General features: G+C 43.9%; 1 protein-coding gene across 1 annotated transcript in view; it reads right to left on the bottom strand.

Moving 5' to 3' along the window:
* The window catches only part of cnr2 (cannabinoid receptor 2), a 116,851-nt gene extending 98,248 nt beyond the window's left edge, over positions 1-18,603 (bottom strand). The window contains exon 1 of the mRNA XM_073034266.1: positions 18,395-18,603. The gene's annotated coding sequence lies outside the window, so the exon portion shown is untranslated. The remainder of the gene's footprint in view (positions 1-18,394) is intronic.
* Positions 18,604-19,918: the final 1,315 nt, after the last annotated feature.

Below are 19,918 nucleotides of genomic sequence, written 5' to 3'. Positions count from 1 at the left end.
AAACGTAAAAAAGGAAGTGAATTAATGTAACTAGCAAAATCTGATGCTAATGCTGAGATGCACTGGGACACATCATCAGTGATGTAACCTGGGGTCATGGGATGTTTCAGATCTTTCAACATCCAACACACTCACCCAGGTGACCCAGTCAGGGTTGAGCAGGCCTTGTGTTCTGGCAGCATTGGACCATGGGTCACACCTCCAGATCCATAGCCAGCTGGAGGCTCGCTCAGCAGCCTCTGTGATGGTCTGATTGCTCTTTTCTTTGCAACCCGCATAATGTCAAAGCGAGAGTAGGTTCTGCACAGAGAACAGCCAACAAAACCTCTACAGGCGCACATCATACCCTCCAGCCCTGTCTCTGACACCACTCTACCAGCTCCTGGTATTTGGCTTTCTTCCACTCAAACGCCTCCTCGATCCAGTCTTCCCAAGGAACTGTCAGTTCTACCAATGACCAGTTGCCTCAAGGTTTCTGACAGAATGACTATGTCAGGCCTCGGGGATGATGTGCCCGGGAACTTCAATTGGTTGCCGAGATTGACTTGATTTCGCAAGATGTTTACAAGATTTTACAAGACTGTAGTTGGCCATAGTCAGGAAAAGTTTTAGAATCAGGTCAGAAACAGGACAACACCTTTCAAAGATCCATACAATGCGAAGAAATTGACACGTGATTGGAGGATACTAAAATATCTACCCATCCACATTAGAGTTTATCTGCAGAAGGATGGAAAAGCACTGACATCTTTTGTGGCCTCAGGTGATCCTTAAGTCGATTACATTCTACATAACACTTTCCAAGTGTGATCTCTCTTACAACTTTGGACTTCTGATCGAATCCCACCCTCCTTTTGCTTTGGAAACTGTGGAAGAAGTAAAAAATACATATTTTTCACCCTTCACAAACAAATATTATTAAGTGTTTAATTCAAAGAAGAAATTATGAATAGAAACCATTCTGAATGTGTAGCCATGCAAAATTATATCCACTCAAAGCAAATTTATAAATAAGTAGTAAGGACTGACAATCATCACTGAAAGAATGAAGATGTTAGAAGACATTTTCCCAAAATGGAACATTTTAATTTACAGTATTTATGTTAAAAATTAAATAGTGCATCTATCTTAACAGGAAGAAGATGATAAGAGAAGGATGATAGAAATAAAACTGTTAATTTAGATACAAAATTATAAGATGTACATAATGTAAATTTCGAGGCAACATCTTCAAAGGATGCATTTTCAGTGTATATTGGAGTCAGTGCAGGGCAAATGGAAGGAAAGGTATTCATTTCATGCTGTAGTAATGGGGCAAATAAACTAATTGATGGTTGGAAAGTCTCTGACGTCTGATTGTCAATCTAATAATGCTTCATTGGCTAAACTATTTTTCCCATTCCTTACATGATAGAAGCAGCTTTAAATGATATTTAAAAAATCCTTATTATATAGCACCAATACCCACAACTCTGTAATTAAAACAATGCCATATCGATGAAAATTTAATATTTTATAAATGTTAAAAATGCCAGAAGCACGATTACAGACAGGTCCAATCCCACATGCCAGTGCCTTTTAAACACCAGAGGGTACTGGTGTAATGTCAAAATGGATCAAGTCCCAGCCTGAATGTAGAACTGACAGAGCAGAAATAATGAATAAAATACGCAGAATATCTCTGACAAAATTAAAGCTTTGTAGAAGATCCTGGCATCACAGAACAACACCCATCGATCTTAAGAAGTAATCAGCAAATCAATTGGACTGTCTGTCTATTTCTCCAATGTTAGAAACCTGGCATTAAAGATGTAATTTTTTTCTCATGTAAAGAGCCCAATGTACATTGGTATCCCTTAACAACTAACTCTGTTGCTTTCATTTTCCAGCCCTTCGATAATTACAAAGCCAGTCCATAAAACTATTAATGTAAGAGATTCTGTAGATGCTAGAAATCCTGAGCAATACACACCAAATCCTGGAGGAAATCAGCAGGTCAGGCAACAACTCTGGAAAGGAATAATGAGTCGATACTCAGGCCAAGACCCTTCATCAGGACAAGATTATTTCAGTTCGTAGCTTTTCAACGTGACGCCTGCGGAAATTTATATTTTATCAATTGGGAGTGGTGCTTCAGAAAGATGCCACAGAAATTGTTATTAAGAATGCCCATCACCCAACATATGCCCTCTTCTCGTCGTTACCATCAGGAAGGAGGTACAGAAGCCTGAAGGCAAAACACTCAGCAATTCAGGAACAGCTTCTTCCCCTCTGCTATCCGATTTCTAAATGGACATTGAACCCACAAACACTACCTCACTTCTTTATTATTTTGGTCTTTGCACTATTTTTAATTTACTTAATATACATACATACTTACTGTAATTGATTTACTTATTTTTTTCCTATATTATCATGGTTTGCATTGTACTGCTGCTGCTAAGTTAACAAATTTCATGACATATGCGGGTGATGTTAAATCTGACTCTGGTTCTGAAAGAAGGGTATCTAGGAATGAGGAAAATATGACTCTGAAGTTGATGAGGAGAGACATGGATTAGTTGATTCCAGGAATGAAGGGTTACCGTATGAGGAACATCTGGCAGCTCTTGGGCTGTATTCCCTGGAGTTCAGGAGAATGAGGGGGGATCTCATAGAGACATTCCAAATGTTAAAAGGCCTGAACAGATTATATATGGCAAAGTTATTTCTCATGGTAGGGGAGTCCAGGGCAAGAGGGTGTGACTTCAGGATTGAAGGACGTCCATTTAGAACAGAGATGTGGAGAAATTAATTTAATCAGAGGGTGGTGGATCTGTGGAATTTGTTGCTATGAGCGACTGTGGAGGCCAAGTCATTGGGTGCATTTAAGGCAGAGATAGATAGGTTCTTGATTAGCCAGGGCATCAAAGGGTATGGGGAGAAGGCAAGGGAGTGGGGATGACTGGAAGAATTGGATCAGCCTACGATTGAATGGCAGAGCAAACTTGATGGGCCGAATGGCTTATTTCTGCTTCCGTATCTTGTGGTCTTATGGTCTTATTAGTTCATGAATTGCGTGAGACAGCCACGGGAAATATATAAGCTTTTCACACTTGGAATAATGCATTATCAGGGAGAAACATTTGCCCTTCATTTCACCTTGTTTTGAAGGATTGTTTTGGAACTCTGGAAAGTTTTCGTCAGCAGGTTAACAATGGGAGACTTTGACATGGCAATTGGTAGATATGCCTATAATGCCTCTTCTTAAGATTTCCTACTCTCAGTGTGAATGTTATGGTTGTCTCAGGAGGTTTGTCAAAGCGGTGTACTGGGATGTGACCACTTTCGCATGTAAACAGCCACTTACAGCCACAGGTGAGAGCTGAGTGTCTGAGGGGGACCAAAGGTGAGTTAGCTGCCCCAGAATGGACACGACAAGCCTCTTCACCCTCCCAGACACCCCATACGCTTTGACAGGTGGGCTAAACCAGGTGAGCCTTGTACCCCAGTGAGATAGGGGCATGCCTGTCCCAGCATGCAAAGTTAGCTGTGGCAGACCAGGCAGATGAGATCTAGAGTGAGATCCAATGGCTAGGAAGGCGGACTTGCCACGCTCCGCGGAGAGCGAAGGGCGTGACAGGGCACAGAAGACATCATGATCATCCACTGCAATGGAGAAGGTACCCCGGTTCCTGATGCTGGCGCGGACCACTGGACCTGGACTTCTGAGGTCAAGGAAGTGGAGGTACCCCAGTGCAACGGGTTTTGTTCTTTGAAACTCACCTGCACAGCTGTCCTGTCATTGTCAGACGTGATGGGCAACCACTACCAGGAAGGTTAGGTTCGGGAGAGGGCAATAATTTAACTTTGAAAGAAGGCAACAAGGACAAGAGCTCAGCTTCGAAGGGTATAACAATAGCTGAAGTATCAGAATAACAATCAGGTTTATTATCACTAACTTCTGTGGCTCACTCCAGAATAACCGAGTTGTGTGGAACGTCTCTCCACCAGGAAAAGAACATTTAATGCTATGTGAGACTTCGTATCATGACTGCAGCTGCCTGAGTCAGCTGAAGAGGGCCTTAACTTTCTACAGCAAGATGTGGGCATCAAGGCACCAACAACACCCTTGTCAGTAAGACCAAGAAGCTGATTGTGAACCTCGGGAAGGAGAATTTGCAGGAAAGCACACCAGTCCTCATTGAGGGGTCAGCGTTGAAAAAGGGTGAGCAGCTTCAAGTACCTGGACGTCAACCTCCCAGAAGATTTTTTTTCCTTGGGCCCAACGTGTTAATGCAATTACAAAAAAATGGCACACCAGCAGGTGAACTGCACCGGGAGTTTGAGAAGATGTCACTGAAGGGTCCAGCAAATTTCTACGGATGTACTGTGGATGCCGACTGGCTGCACCACCATCTGGTATAGAGGCACCAATGGAAAAATAAACGCCTACAGAAGGTTGTTGACTCAGCCAACTCCTTCACGGGCACTAGCTTCCCTACAAGATACTAACCTCCCCACCATCAAGGGACATCTTCAAAAGGCAGTGCTTCGAAAGGGCCTCATCCATCATGAAAGACACTCACTATCCAGCAAATGCTGTTTTCCCATCACTACTATTAGGGAGGGGGTTCTGGAGATTGAAGGTGCGCTCTCAATGATTTAGGACAAGCTTCTTCTCCTCTGCCATCCAGTTTCTGTAGGGTCCATGAACCCATGCACACTACCTCACTATCGATGTTCCAGGCCAAGGCTCTTCAACAGGACTCCTGCTGAAGGGTTTCCGGCCGAAACATCGACCATACTCTTTTCCATAGACGCTGCCTGGCCAGCTGAGTCCCTCCAGCGTTTTGTGTGTGTTGCAACCTATTTCCCGACGTGTTAGTGACAATGCCCACAGGAAAATGAATCTCAGTGTTGTATATAGCGACATTCAGTTTACGTACGTTGATAATAAAACTTGCTTTGAACTTTGAACTTTTGTACAATAAGCCTGATTCTGATTTTGAATATGATTACTGAGAACTCTTTTGCCTCAAGTTTTCTTTACATCAAGTATTATGTCCAAAATTTGAAATTTATCCACTTGTCTGCTTGAGGTATTTATCAGAATCAGAATCTGGTTTACTACCACTCACGTATATGACATGAAATCTGTTGTTTTGTGACAGCAGTATTGCGCACTGATATAAAATTCCCATCAAGTCCAAAAATCAGGTTGTGTTCGTTCATGGATTCCTGGATATTCAGAAATCTAGTGGTGGTGGTGGAGGGGAAAGGGAAGGATCTGTTCCTAAATCATTGAGTGTGGGTCTTTAAGCTCCTATCCCTCCTCCCTGATGGTAATGATGAAAAGAAGGCATGACCCAGATGATGAGGGGTCTTAGAGATGGATTAATCCACATATTGTACAAACTCCACAATTACATTATGATATTTTTAGTTACTTCCCAAAAATCTGTAGTTATGAAGAACTGTTGAAATTGGTTCATTACAGTTCACTCTGGAAATGCAGTGGACAGGGAGAGTATTGAGCGTTAGGAAAAATATTTGCGGTAGCGGTCTAGGGTTTTCCTCCCATACAGTAGGAAACGTAACATTACTGAGCAAAATAGCACTGTTCTTGATCCAAGGTACTTTCAGAAGTCAGGAAAGAGGCATAAAACTTGTTGCTTCATGATCATTTTATTAAGCACTAGTAGAGTTGAAAACTAGGCAGTGGTAGAGATCCAGTAAGGGAAGAGAGAGAAGATGCAAAGATGGCAGAGTCGCGTGGTCAGACCTTTTTATACCAAAGATAAGAAACATTCCATGCAATTTGCAGATAGCCCCTAGTCAATTAATGCAATACCAGAAGAAGCTTCCAGAATCAGACAAAATGCAACCAATAGACACTGAACAATTGCAGATACATACTGTGACCACTAGGAAACATACTAAACAGTTACATGTACATAAGTAGTGGTACCAAATACAAACAGGCAATTAATTGTTAATATGCAAAAAAAAACAATTAAACCATCCAATCCAACAACTCTATTCTCAACTATTACTAAACTAGCAACAAGGTCTTGTTTTATGAACCAGCCAGCACCATGGTGTAGGTGGTTGTGTCACTTCCTCATATCTTCAGTGACCACAGTTCAATCCTGGATCTTATTCCTCTCTGTGTGGAGTTTACACACTTTCTCTGTGACCACAGTGCGCTGGCTTCCTCTCGATTAGGGATTCACAACGTTTTTCGTGCCAGGGATGCCTACCATTAACCCCATGTTGGGAAACCCTGCTCTAGGTGCTCCAGTTTCTTCAAACATCCCAAAAATATGCAGTTTGGTTAGTTAATCAGCCACTGTAAAATGCTCCTAGTGTGAAGGGTTAGCATGGGAACTGTGATTTTTTTTTAAAAAAACACAGATGCTAGAAATTTAAAATAAAAGCTGAAAATGATGGAAATGCTCAGTAGGTCAGGCTGTATCAGTGAGGAGAGGAACAGAGTTAGCAATTCAAGTTGGAGACCCTTTGTCAGAACTCGGGCGTTAATGGGTTTAATATGGTGGGCATGAACTTCGTTCACCTCAGCACCAGTTTCTGTGCTATATCTCTCCATGACTCTATGATTTTGACTAAAAGAAAGAAGTACATGGTCACAGGAACAAATTACCTCCAGTCCAGATGAAGGATCTCACCCAAAATTCTCAACTATCCATTTCCCTCCACAGATGCTGCCTGAACTGCTAAGTTCTTCCAATTTTTTTCACTCCAAATTCCAGGATGATCTGATTGAAAGGCTTTTCGCTATTTCAGTGCATTCAATGATTCAAATAACACTTCTTATCGAAGTATGCTTGCAATGTACCAGCCTGAGATTCGTCTTCTCCACAGACAGCCACAAAACAAAGAAAACCATGGAACCCGTTCAAGAACAAAACATCAAACCCCGCCCCCACATGCAATAAAAAACAAGTCGCACAAATGGCAACAGAAAACAAATGAAAAACCAGAATATAGAACACCCAAACCACAAAGTAACTGAAAGAGTCCAGGCATATTCAGTTCAGTTCAATCGAGCGCCATGTCGTTCGTTATCTGCAGGACGCCCCAATCAAAACAACAAAAAAGGAGCAAGAAGAAACACATCATGAAGTGAAATGCAGATCCAAATCCACTAACTAATATCAATACCTACATCTGACTTTTATTTATAGAGCTATTTACTCGAAAGACAGCAGTGAGGGTCTCAAAAGGTCCCAACCAGCAACTCGCATAAGACAGTAGTGCCACACACCCCACTAGTTGTGTAAAACAATCTGTAAGTTAAGTAAGTCTTCATCCAAAGCTGAATTAACAACTGTCCTTCAGAGCAGAGTTGCGTCAATGAACACACCACCAAGGACGGGCGTGAAAATGGATATTTAGCAGCAGGAAGTGGAATGAGAGTAAGAATTAATTATAAGCAATACACTATCTTTGATTGTGTCTGCTTCTCTTGCGGCCACGCGTGGAGATGATTAAATCAACCCCTTTGGCCTAGAGTTGTAGGCACTGAATTTCTACTGAAGTCCTCTGGCTGGCATCGACGGCTCTTTAAGGATTTCGCTGCCTCTCCACATTATCCACCACCGGTCCGAGAGCAGGCTGATGGTGAGGGAGAGGTTCCCAGCTCGTCTGTGGTCACTTTGTGCAGTATTTGCCCAGCTGCGGAAGGACTTTCATAAGCACATAGCCTTTATGGATTAGCATTGCTTTAGTAAATTAGGGTTGACTAATGCTACTATCGTGCTAATGAGGTCTGAGCAGAAATGTCCCTCCACTGGCTCCAAGGAACACTGGCTAATCACACATTGCAACTCCCAAGCCTATTTTCCAGCACCATCCAATTTATAACCTAATTATTTTTGCTTAAGGCTCAAAACATTTTAAATTCAACATTTTAAATTCATAACTTGACGCTGCATGGGTTGTAATTTTAAAATGCAGGACACTCTGAAAGTACCAGTCCATTGAATCCGGGGTTAAAGAGATCCCTTGATTTTCACAGGCGGCTTCCCACTGACTGGTGGGATCTCATAGCGCTGATTGAGAGTTGGCTGATTTTACGCTGTTTCTGTTTTCAACTGCAAGAGCTGCGGAGCTGATTGTTTTTGCCTGTTAAACGGCAAACGTGTTTGTGCTGCTCCTTACAATTTTAATTCGTCCTGTCGCCCGAGAACATTCCAGCAGCACCCACGCCGAGCTGCGTCCTGCCCACTCTCGTGCGCGGATCGGAACGTTGGCGCACGACAGGTGAGCCGCCCTTGCCAGGCCATCGCCCTTCCACCCCACGAGCCTCCGGAAGCTGCCCCGTGTTTCCTGTCCAAGAGAGATCTCCAGCCGCGCCCTACTCCTCCGGTGTCACCGAGAGGACGCGGCCACAGTCGCCATGAGGAAACGCTGGAGGTGGATTGGGCACGCGACGAGGAGAGAGGCCAACTCCATCATCAAGGGGGCAATTCGTTTGACCCATGAAGGGCAAGAAAACTCAGGAGACCGAAGACAGCTTGGCGCCGTGCCGTAGAGACAGAAATGAGGGCCCTGAACCACACCTGGGACACAATAGAGAAGGTGGCCAAGGACAGACAGAGATGGAGGACCTCCATTGATGCCCTAAATGCCAGTGGTGCAACAGGCAGTGATGAACATAGAGACTTGCAGATTAAATAATGATTTTATCATAGGTAGAACATAGAACTATACAGCACAGGAACAGGCTGTTCAGCCCACAGTGCTGTGCTAAAATAATTAAGCTAATGATGTCTGATTTTGCTAATCCCTTCTGCCTGCACATGGTTTATGCCTCTCCACTCTCTGCGTACTTGTGCCTGTCTAAGAGCTTCTTAACCATCTCTGCCGTACCAGTGCATTCCTGGCAGCCACCCCCCATCACCGCGGAAAAACTTGCCCCGCACATTTCTTTTGGACCTTCCTCCGCTCACTTTAAATGTCTGCCCTCTAGTATTAACTACGGCGACCGCTCGCTGCCATGGATGCTGCCCAACCTGCTGAGTCCCTCCAGCATGTTGTGAGTGTGTTGCTTTGGATTTCCAGCACCGTTTTTTTATGCCATAGAGCCTGTCCATTCGCTTAGCCGAGAGGTCCGTGCACCCCAGATTGGGAATTCCTGATCTAGAGGTTCTGGCTATGGGTGTGAGTGGAGTGCAGGAAGTGGGGGAGGTGTGAAACCAGCATTTGCAGTGGGGGTGAGGGAGCTGTAGGTTTGAGGTGGACTTTTGGATTGGGAGGCAGACCGGATATTAGGGAGTATTGAGGGTTACTGGAGGGAAAGAGGACCCCGGAATATAGAAGAGTGTCTCTTCACCTTCAGGACTCCCAGTTCAATGTTGTAGCGCAAAGACCATGAAGTCCTTAGAATGGCCGATGGCAGGAACCAACAAGACAGCAAAGCCACATTCCTCTGCGGAGTTTCAGGAGTAATATCACACATGGAAATCACATCAAAGGGTGTGCAAAGGGTGATTGATGTCAGGAAGTACCTCTTTGATTCCTCTGAATGATAAGAAATGGTCTAGAGATGATTAAAATCATGACTTGGGCCAGAAAGAATCAACAGCATAGCTCTGGAAAAATTACCCTGTGCGATTAATTTCCCAGACACAAGTAATGGCAACTAAGGCAACTACACATTGCTGGGTGAGAAACAATACTTTTAAAAACTTGCAGTTTTCCTCCAAAGAACAAATTGTTCAACAAGACATTGCTTGAAAACTCAGCTCTCTGTGAGGATCTAGTACTGTGCTGATTATCTGATTTTATGTACAATCAGGCTTGGCTGGAGATGTGTGTGGACAAGTTGCTGACTGTAGCCTTGTGTGATCTAAAATGAGAGATATAAATGATATTGGAGGAACAGGGTAGGGCAGGAAGCATTGACATAGTGTTTTAATCTATAAATTCTTACAAAGTTTGTCTGTAACCACAGAGAAAACCATTTAAGAATACTGTTCCTTTATAAATAAAGTACCTTTTTTTGCAGGCTTTACATAATTGCCTCCCCTCCAGGACATTAGACAGTGATTAACAGAAGATCCCTAAACACAAAATACATCCTTCTGCACATGTAAGCGTTCCTCTAATACGTGCCAGACATTGAAATTTTTGGATCGTGGTGCCCTGATGGAGATTGGAGAGGATGTGCGAAGTGGTTGTGGTAGGGACGGGCATTGCTTGCGTTGTCTGCCCAATATGTCATAGAGTCATAGGAAAGTGTAGCACAGATGCCCTTCAGCCCATCTAGTCCACGCCGAACCATTTAAACTGCCTTCTCCCATTGACCTGCCCCGGGACCACAGCCCTCCCATCCATGTACTTCTCTTAAACATCGAAATCGAGCTCACATGAACCACTTGCGCTGGCAGCTCATTCCACACACTCACGACCCCCTGAGTGAAGAAGTTTCCCCTCATGTCTCCCTTGAATGTTTCACCTTTCACCCTTAACCCATGACCTCCGGTTGCAGTCCCACCCACCCAACCTCAGTGGAAAAAGCCTGCTTGCACTTCCCCTATCTATACCCCTCATAATTCTGTATACCACTATCAAATCTCCTCTCAATCGTCTACGTTCAAAGGAATAAAGTTCTAACCTTTAAATCATTTCTTAAAACTCAGGTTCTCCAGAGTTTTCATGTCTTTTCATTCATTTAAGAACCTTAAGACCAATACATTTTGTAAATCAATTCCTCATTTTCCTTTAAGTGTGACTTCTAGTAGCCTATGTGTGTCCATGTATATATAACCAAGAGCTTGAGTTGGTGAGAGAATTGAGCTGGTGTTTGTGAAGATTTCTCAGACATGAAACGTACCTACTGAAACCTATTGAGAATAAAAGGAGATTCATAGGTTTTGGTGCTTCCTGATATTTCTCAGCAATCCCTTCAGTATCCTCGGACAGAGTGGTGAAACATACACAAGGCATTTTTTGCATTTGGAGAAAGTAAAAGTAACATTAAGCAAAGGTCTGGAATCTGCTGTGAGAGTAATGGGGGCAGTCATAGTGAAATGACTTTATCACTTACATCCTTCAGATACACGAGGAGTAAAAATCTTTACCTTACGTCTCTGTCTAAATGTGCAATGTGGAATTTATAGTAATTTATAATAAATAGTATGTATAACAGGATAGGCAATATAGCTTAGAAATACAGTTGTATCAGCATGAGTTAATCAGTCTGATGGCCTGGTGGAAGAAGCTGTCCCGGAGCCTGTTGGTCCTGACTTTTATGCTGTGGTACCGTTTCCCGGATGGCAGCAGCTGGAACAGTTTGTGATTAGGGGTGACTCGGGTCCCCAATGATCCTTTTTATACACCCGTCTCTGTAAATGTCCTGAACAGTGGGGAGTTCACATCTACAGATGCACTGGGCCATCCGCACCACTCTCTGCAGAGTCCTGCGATTGAGAGAAGTACAGTTCCCATGCCAGGCAGTTTCAGTTCAGCAGGGGAAGCAATATTGTTCACAGAGAAAAAAATAAAATCACCTGACGTGCCAGAAATATCAACTCTCGCTCCCCAATGTCACTCATTCTCATGACTCAACCAATATCACCCTCAGAGAATTTTTAGTGACATTCTCAAGAATAAACCTCAAGAACAAACCATTCAAACATCCATTCTTCTCACTGGCCTGAACACCTGAGGGAGCACAAGTGCAAACCAGCAGCCGCCCACCCTGCAGCAGCACAATGAAGGTGCAGTTAACTTGGCCGCATCCTCGATACCTTACTCACAATTCAACAAATGACTCAGTGCTCTGATATTGACGTTGGGAAAGGACCTCCCAAATCTCTGCCACTCCACGGACAGTTCACCCCATCTTTTGCATGCTCCACATTTTATTGCGGTCATTCCATTTTCAAGAGGAGCAGAGATGCACGTAACCCAAGAAATGGTGCTAAACTTAGAGGAGGTAATGTTCAGAGACAACTTGCGTCTCTTTGTATCCCGGGGCAATATTGTTTTACTAGAAACCTGCAGGGTGGCCTCTTGCCACTGCCATTGTTGCCTGGATATTCAGCAATAGATAAACCTGAGCTGAATGGGAAGCTCTTTGACCAGCAGCCCCCGTTTTTGCAGCATCGACCTTCGACAGCAGCTAGGGGGCGACACGGTAGCGTAGTGGTCAGCACAACGCTTTACAGTGCAGGCGACCCGGGTTCAATTCCCTCTGCTGGCTTAAGTACGTTCTCGCCGTGACCGCGTGGGTTTCCCCCTAGGGTGTTCCGGTTTTGACCCACAGTCCAAAGAGTACCTGTTGGTAGGCGAATTGGTCATTGTAAATTGGCCCGCAATTAGGCTAGTGTTAAATTGAGGCTGGGCAGCATGACTCGAAAGGTCAGGAGGGCCTATTCTGCATTGTATCTCAATAAAATAAAAAAAGCAGCATGTATTGAAAGCAATGCGCTGTCATATATCCCTTCATAGAAGCAGCAGAGGCCATTTTGAGCCATGTTATCAGAGAACTGTACAACATTAAAATCCACCTCAATGAAGACAGTGGTTCTCAACATAGGCCATGTCCTAGGGGATGTCAGGTGTCATAGGGGCCACAAATGAAAAAACAAGAAACTGGGGGGGGGGGGGCACAGGAGTTTCTAAATGGGCCATGATAAGTTTACTGTTTTAATGAAATATTACTAAAATATATAAATAAAAAATATATGAGTGTATGTAATTTAATTGCAGCTCGAATGAAATGAATGGGAAAATATGCCAAATGATGTGTGGGGGTGGTGGAGGAAGAGCATGGGGAGTGGCACGTCAGTTGTTATCTCTCCCCCTGCTTGACTGCACGCAATTCACCGTTCACACCCTGCAGGGCGGCCCGCCAAGACCCACATCTGCATCCACCGCCAAATCAAAACCTGCAGACTGGGCCAGGCTGTCTGCAGCGAGGCCGGCCTGCGACTATGCTAAAGGAGGCTGGTTCCGTTTGCCTTCCACGCTGGCCTGTGCGTGTTAGAACACTTACAGAGCATGGCACGAGGGCCACAGTTACCGCAGTGAGGTCCCCCGCCGGAAACGGCTGAACTGCGGTGAGGCGAGAACACGTGAAACATGCTACTGTGTCCTTATCTACCATGACATCCTCCATTAAACTCCTGAAACTTACCATACTTTGAAAGCAAGTTCAATTCGCTTTTCTTGGTGACTACACACTCTTCATTGCTACATAGAATTTGCATATATAATAGAAACTTTTTAAAAATTTTCCTAAAAAATTAAATCATTTAAAAAATACTGCCTAAAAAGCTAGTTTTAATTTTACACGTATATTCAATACTGATACTTTTTTCACGTGAGATTGTACATGTTATAATTCTTCAATATTTATTAATTTTCTATAGAGCCTACTCACACAATTGGATTATTGTTACTGTTTATATATGTATATATCAACCCACATGCATATATATATAGATAGATAGATAGATATAGACACACAAATATATATAGTTTTAATATTCCTTTTTTTAAATATCAGATTACCTATGACTACTGAGGCAAAGAAAAGATATTGGCATTATTCCATATAATACATATATTCATTTCAAAACACACATAGATATACACACACAGATATATATATATTTTTAAAAAAAATTAATATCAGATTACCTATGATTACTGTGTCAAAAAAAAAAGATATCAGCATTATTCCATTGACTATCTTGCCCATGGTTTTATTCCATCCCCACAGGACAAAAGGACGTTAACCGTGTCTAGTTGGTATAGCTACATGTTCCAATGAAAGCAGCAGCCATGTAGACTGAGAAAGCACCTGGAGACGGTGTATAAGGACAAGAAAGACAAGATGCTGGATTACTTTAAAAAACTAAATTTCGATTTTTTTTTAACTTTAACCAAGTTGCAACCAGATATTCGAAAACTCACATTTGCGTCAGTTGTAAGGATCTCACTAAATGCCCAAAGTAATAATATTAAACGCTTTTTCGTTTCTGCTTGGAAAAATATTATACATATTATATATAAAGTATCCCATTTAGGACTTTAAAAGTTTTTCATATGCACCGTAACATTATATTTAATATGTAACCTGTTAAGCATAAATATTGACTGTATATAAGAACAATGACCAGAAAAGAAACTTTGCAACTAACAGAGATTATGGAGGGTGGAGGCCATAGAAGAAATTGAAAGTCACAACTGGGCCACGAACAGAAAAATGGTTGAGAACCACTGATCTATAGGGACCACCACCCATCACCTTCTGTGCTGAGGCAATTCAACTACTCGTCTACACACTTCTGAAAAGCTGTTAACAACCCGGCTTTGACCACTTTCTCAGGCAATACGTTACAGATGGTTGTTGTGATGTGTCTAGTGTGGTAGTGTAGTGGGTAGCGCTTCTCACCCTCACTCTCAGCTTCCACCACTGGCTAGCAGTCAGGAGAGCTGAATGTGTACGTCTCTCCCTGCCAGTACATGGCCTCTCTAACAGCAAGCCTCATGCAGTGCCTCCTCGCTGGCGACACACGGAAACTGAACTCCTTTCGGACTCAGGCTGAACTACAGAGGACAGGGAGGAGGTCTGGCCCCTGCACACGTAGCATGCAGGCCCACCGGTGTGTGGACATGCCCTGGTGCTCGTGAACCAGATCCCCAGCTGTGGGTAAATAGTCCCACTGCCTTGTGGGCAGCCTCGGGAGTGATGAAGGCTACGGGAGTAAAACCCAGATAGAAACCCGGAGTGGAGCCCCTAAGGCGGCTGGACGTCATTGAACATCCTTCCGGCAGCTCCTGCAGCCAAGCTGGTGCCAAACGTATCGCTTCATAAGCTTTCCACTGGTCTACACTGGTGAGGCCAAGAGGGAGATCTCGATGAATGGGCATCTCAGGATCTCCATACCTTCCACCCAGGCTTGTGACGATCAACATCACCCATTATCCTTCCAGACAGACAGAAGCCAACAACACTACAGATACTAACCACGCTCTGACTAAACCCGGCCTCCTCAGACTCCTTTGCCTTCCCACTACAATCAGATTCTTGAACCAACCTGGATAACCTTAACACCACCTCAGACTGTATTTTATTCTCTGTCTCAATCTTACAGGTCGTTCATTTTGCATATGTATAAATGATGCATAATTTATGTTAATATGAGCCTTTGTTAACTATGTGGTGAACAGCTGCAAAAAGCTCATTTTCATGCCATTTACTCCCCGATTGTCTATGTCTGTGACAACGATAAGCTTCAGCTTTAACTCAAACGGCATCCTGCAGGTTTATCGACCTCAGATCTGGAGGAGAAATGTTTCCTGCAGTCTGTCGCTCTTAGTTTTACGTATGTTAATCACGTCCCTGCTCACCCTGCCCCGGGGGCTGGGAGAACAACCCTGGTTTCTCTGCTTCCTCCTCGGAAGTGACGTGCTCCAAGCCAGGCGACACGCTGGTGACTCCATCCACCCGCTCCCTCTCCAACACTACCACGCCCTGAGCGGCCTGCTCATCTCGACACCGCAGACCGCCACGCTGCTCGGGTCCAGCATGGATAGGGTCAACAGGCCTTAACCCCCCCAACCCCCAAAACATTCTTCAGAGCGTGATCTTCTTCTGAAGTTTTATGGTGGTTGGCAAACAGATTTAATACTGCCAAAAGAGTGGTGGTAACCAGCAAAGTCCTACACTAGCCTGCCTTCACCATCCGGGACAGACCCTCTTCTCATTACTACCATCAGGGAGGAGGTACAGGAGCCTGAAGGCACACCTCAGTGATTTAGTAACAGATACAGAGGGTATGTCAGGGCTAAGTTTTTTTACGCAGAGAATGGTGCGTGGAATGGGCTGCCGGCAACGGTGGTGGAGGCAGATACGATAGGGTCTTTCAAGAGACTCCTGGACAGGCACATGGAGCTCAGAAAAATAGAGGCCTATGGGTAGAGCCTAGGTAATTTCTAAGGTAGGGACATGTTTGGCACAGGTTTGTGGGCCGAAGGGCCTGTATTGTGCTGTAGGTTTTCTATGTTCCGGTGTTTCCGGATACTTTCCCCTCCACCATCAGATGTCTAAATGATCCATGAACACTACCTCACTATTCTTCATATTTATTGATTGGTTGGTTGTAACCCATCTTTTTCTCCCACATATCAACAAATCTCACGCCAGGTCAGAGATAATAAACTTGCGGTCTGATTCTGATTCAGCTATCAATGGTGTGAGGTAGCTTTAGTAAGTTTCTGAAGTAGAAAACATCAATATGACCAGGTGAGCGCTGAATACTATTCTTTATTGTTGCAGTACATTTACGTATTCACCCCGGTCACGCTGAGATAGCTGACATCAATATGCACGCGTGGAACGGAAAAAAAGAGTTGAATGTTTGAGAACGAGCGTCGAGTGCCGGGAGCGGCTTTTTCCACTCACGATGAGGAAAGATTTTCCCAGGCGAGGTATCGGCGCTGGAGGGCGCGGTTGTACGGAGTTCATTCTCGGTTTAGTGTGAGCGAGGTGAACTCGTTTCAGGGTCAAGCCTATACTGTCTTTGGAAGTTTTAGTATAAGCACGTGTGTGCCAAAAATTGCCACCACCGTTACTGGTATGCGTTGTCTTATTTATTGTTGCACTACATGTGTAACTAGTTGATACACTAGTGTGTAGACCGAAATTAAGCTGAGATTGTTACGGCAAAAACTTTTAAAAAATTAATTTTGTCGTTTTTATTTTGATACCCACTTTCTGCATTAAAACATCTAAAACAGATAAAGGAATTAAAGACCCGAAAAAGTATTTGTTGTCCTGAGTGTGTATTTTTCCAGGCAACAAAATTAAAAATTAAAATTTTTGGTGACTGAAGTCGTGCGCAGCTGAAACATTGTGTACTTTGTGTCTGAACTGATGAATTGACCGGAGGAACTGAGAATTGGATGCAATGACACAGCATTACCACACGAGGGCGCTCCACGCAGCCTTGCAGGCAGCATCCGTGACTGCAATCTAATCTAGTCCCACTTGCCATAATTTGATCTATATCCCCCTAAATCTTTCCTATCTGTGACGCTGTCCGAGTGTCTTTAAATGTGGTTTATGTCCTGTATCTGCTTCAAGCACTTCCTCTGGCAGCTCTTTCCATATGCAGATCGCCCTCCAGGTAAAAATTTTGCCCCTTGGGTTCATATGAAATCTGTGTCGCCTTATCTTCTTACCTCGAACCTATGTCCTCGAGTTCTTGATTCCCTACCCTCGGGAAAAGACTGTGTGCATTCGCTCTAACTATGCTCCTCGTGACTTTACACACCTCTTCAGGATCATCTTTCAGTTTCCTGTGTTCCAAGGGAAAAAAGTCCCAGCTTGAAGTGATGCAGTGGGAACAAAACTTGACTGACCATCCCCCTACCCCAACCCCCAACCCTGACCGCCACTAAATGACCTTGTGCTTCTTCCTCCCCTTCTCCCACCTTCTTGCTCTGACTTCTCATCTTTTTTTTCCGGCCATGATGAAACGTCAACTGTTTATTCACTTCCATGGATGCTGCCTGACTTGCTGAGTTCCTCCAGCATTTTGTATGTTTTGCTTTGGATTTCCAGCAACTCTCCAGCTACACATCTGTAGAAGTTTGTCAAAGTTTTAGGTGCCATTCATGCCAAATCTCCACAGACTCCAGAGGAAGAAAGCGCTGCTGTGCTTTCTTCCTAATTGCACTTATGTGCTGGGTCCATAAGAGATCCCCTGAAATAATAACAGCCAGGAACGTAAAGTTGCTGACCCTCTCCTCCTCTCATCTTCCGATGAGGATTGACTCGTGGAGATGGAGCTTGAAGAACGAGTGTGAGTTTTCAGAGTCTGGATAATCAGTGAATACATAATCAATAACCTTTGTTATGTCATCAATATCCTGTACAATCAAAGCAAGATTTCCTTTCTCTTTTTTCCAAGCTAGACTCCTTACATAAAAATCAACAAGCTGTTTATGTTCCTGATTGTTTGTAATTTCCATATGGGAACTTTCATGTAAAGAGACCAAATCTCTGTGATGCAAAAAATATAAATATCCTACTTCCCTATCCTTTCTCTCAAAGTCAATAATTTCCCATTTTTCTACATTATTGCTTCATCTGCCACCTCCTTGCCCACCCAGCAGCCATTTGTTTCTTGGCATCTTTGCAGTACTCGGTTTTGAACTGCAGTTATGCACCAATTTTATTTTACCGTTTTCCTGAGGTTAAAAGCAATTCACAGAGGCTCCTTGTGGATACTTAGACATACGTTTCTGTTATTGCTGAGCACAGAGTAGGAGTCTGACACCAGATTTTACTGATCAGATCACAGAAGATTGCTAAAACATTCAGGCTGTTTCCCCAAATCTGATGGAGAAACAATGCGATTCAAATTTTTACCTTGGTTGTTGCTCTTCAGCTTGTATGAACTTGTGAAAACTGGCACTTTGGATATTACTTGGAACTAATTAAAATAGCAGCCAATAAGTTGTGCTCTTTTTTTCCACTGAAAAATGAACCGCGAAGTTGGACCACTTCCCATAGGTTCACAAACTAGCCATCTGATTTATAAGTGTACTTTCTGTCACTCCTTCATTAACACTTTGCAGCTATTTGTCACTCGCAGTCCTGCTGTCTCTTCTGTTCTCCCGCTGTCTTGGAAGCTGAATGTGCTTCAGTGGCTGTCCTCTGTCTCTTCCCCCTTATCAAGCTAAAAATAAGCAGCGAAAGGTAGTTATTAACAGCTACCCACACACATCAATGCCTACATTAAACGGTTCATCTCTCCACTACCTCCAGAGGATGATTCCGATTATTTTGTACACTTTGGAGCAAGACAGTTCAAATCAATTGCTAACCCGGAGGACAAGCAAAAAGGTTTATCCAGAGCCGTGTGGCTCAGATTCAGATACCTCACATGCATGGAATCATACGGTAAAATGCATCGTTTGCGTTAGCAGCCAGTGGGCTGGGGCAGCCTGTAAGAGTGGCTGCACGTTCCGGCACCAACGTAGCATGTCCACAATGTCCTGTTTCTCAGTGCCTAGGCCTTCTTCAGTCTAAGTGAGAGGAATGCTGTGGAGGCCTCATGAGGCTTCATGAAGACCCTGCATGTTAGCACGATGAGAGGTGTTTGTGCAGGTTTTGTGGCTCCCAATACGCATAACCATCCCAGTCGGTACCAAAAAGTTGAAACGCACGTCTATTGTTGCTGAATTCTCTGTTCTGTCCACGGGCATGTGAGCTTCCTCTGGCTCCTTGGTGTCGGCCAGGGTTTCCCAACTTGGAGTCAGAGGATCCTTTGGTTAATAGCAGGAGTCCATGGCACAAAAGGGTTGGGAATACCTGATGTAGGGTAATGGGGGAGAAAAAAGGTTCGAAGGATCTGAAATGCCCTGGTTTCCGTGGCTGTGTAAGCCTAGGGAAGACGCTCCCAAGTCCCGCCAGACCCGTGAGATTGAGACGGCTCGTCCCACCCCAAGCCCCGGTTTGTGCGGATGCTGTGTCATTTCCTACCCCGTTACAAATCAATGCCGCAAAATAATGCACAGCACACTGCATACGACTAAAGGAATTATATTTATGAATCTTAACTGAAGGGTTAGTAAAGAGTAACAAAAAGAAAAGGGCCCATTCTAATTAAACAGTGAAATGTGCACAAGTTGGAGCTCATCTTGAACTTCTCTGTCAGTCATGTGCTGGGCCCTCGGTCAAAGGGAAAGCACACACCACCTTCCAAACTTCGCTCGTGATCTGTCTCGGACAAACGGGTCTTCCGCCGGAACGTATGCTACGACCGGTATCGTCTCTCTCCATCTCCTGCCGAACACCAGCCCAAGACCAACCTTATTGTCCCTCACCGAGAACAACCTCCCGCTAATTGGATGGCACACATCCCACATCATCCTTATCTTCAACAATAAC

Source organism: Hemitrygon akajei, chromosome 32 (assembly GCF_048418815.1).
Source record: "Hemitrygon akajei chromosome 32, sHemAka1.3, whole genome shotgun sequence".
Classification (NCBI taxonomy): domain Eukaryota; kingdom Metazoa; phylum Chordata; class Chondrichthyes; order Myliobatiformes; family Dasyatidae; genus Hemitrygon; species Hemitrygon akajei.
Note: the sequence above shows the minus strand (reverse complement) of the source record. Positions and strands in the feature narration are given on the sequence as shown.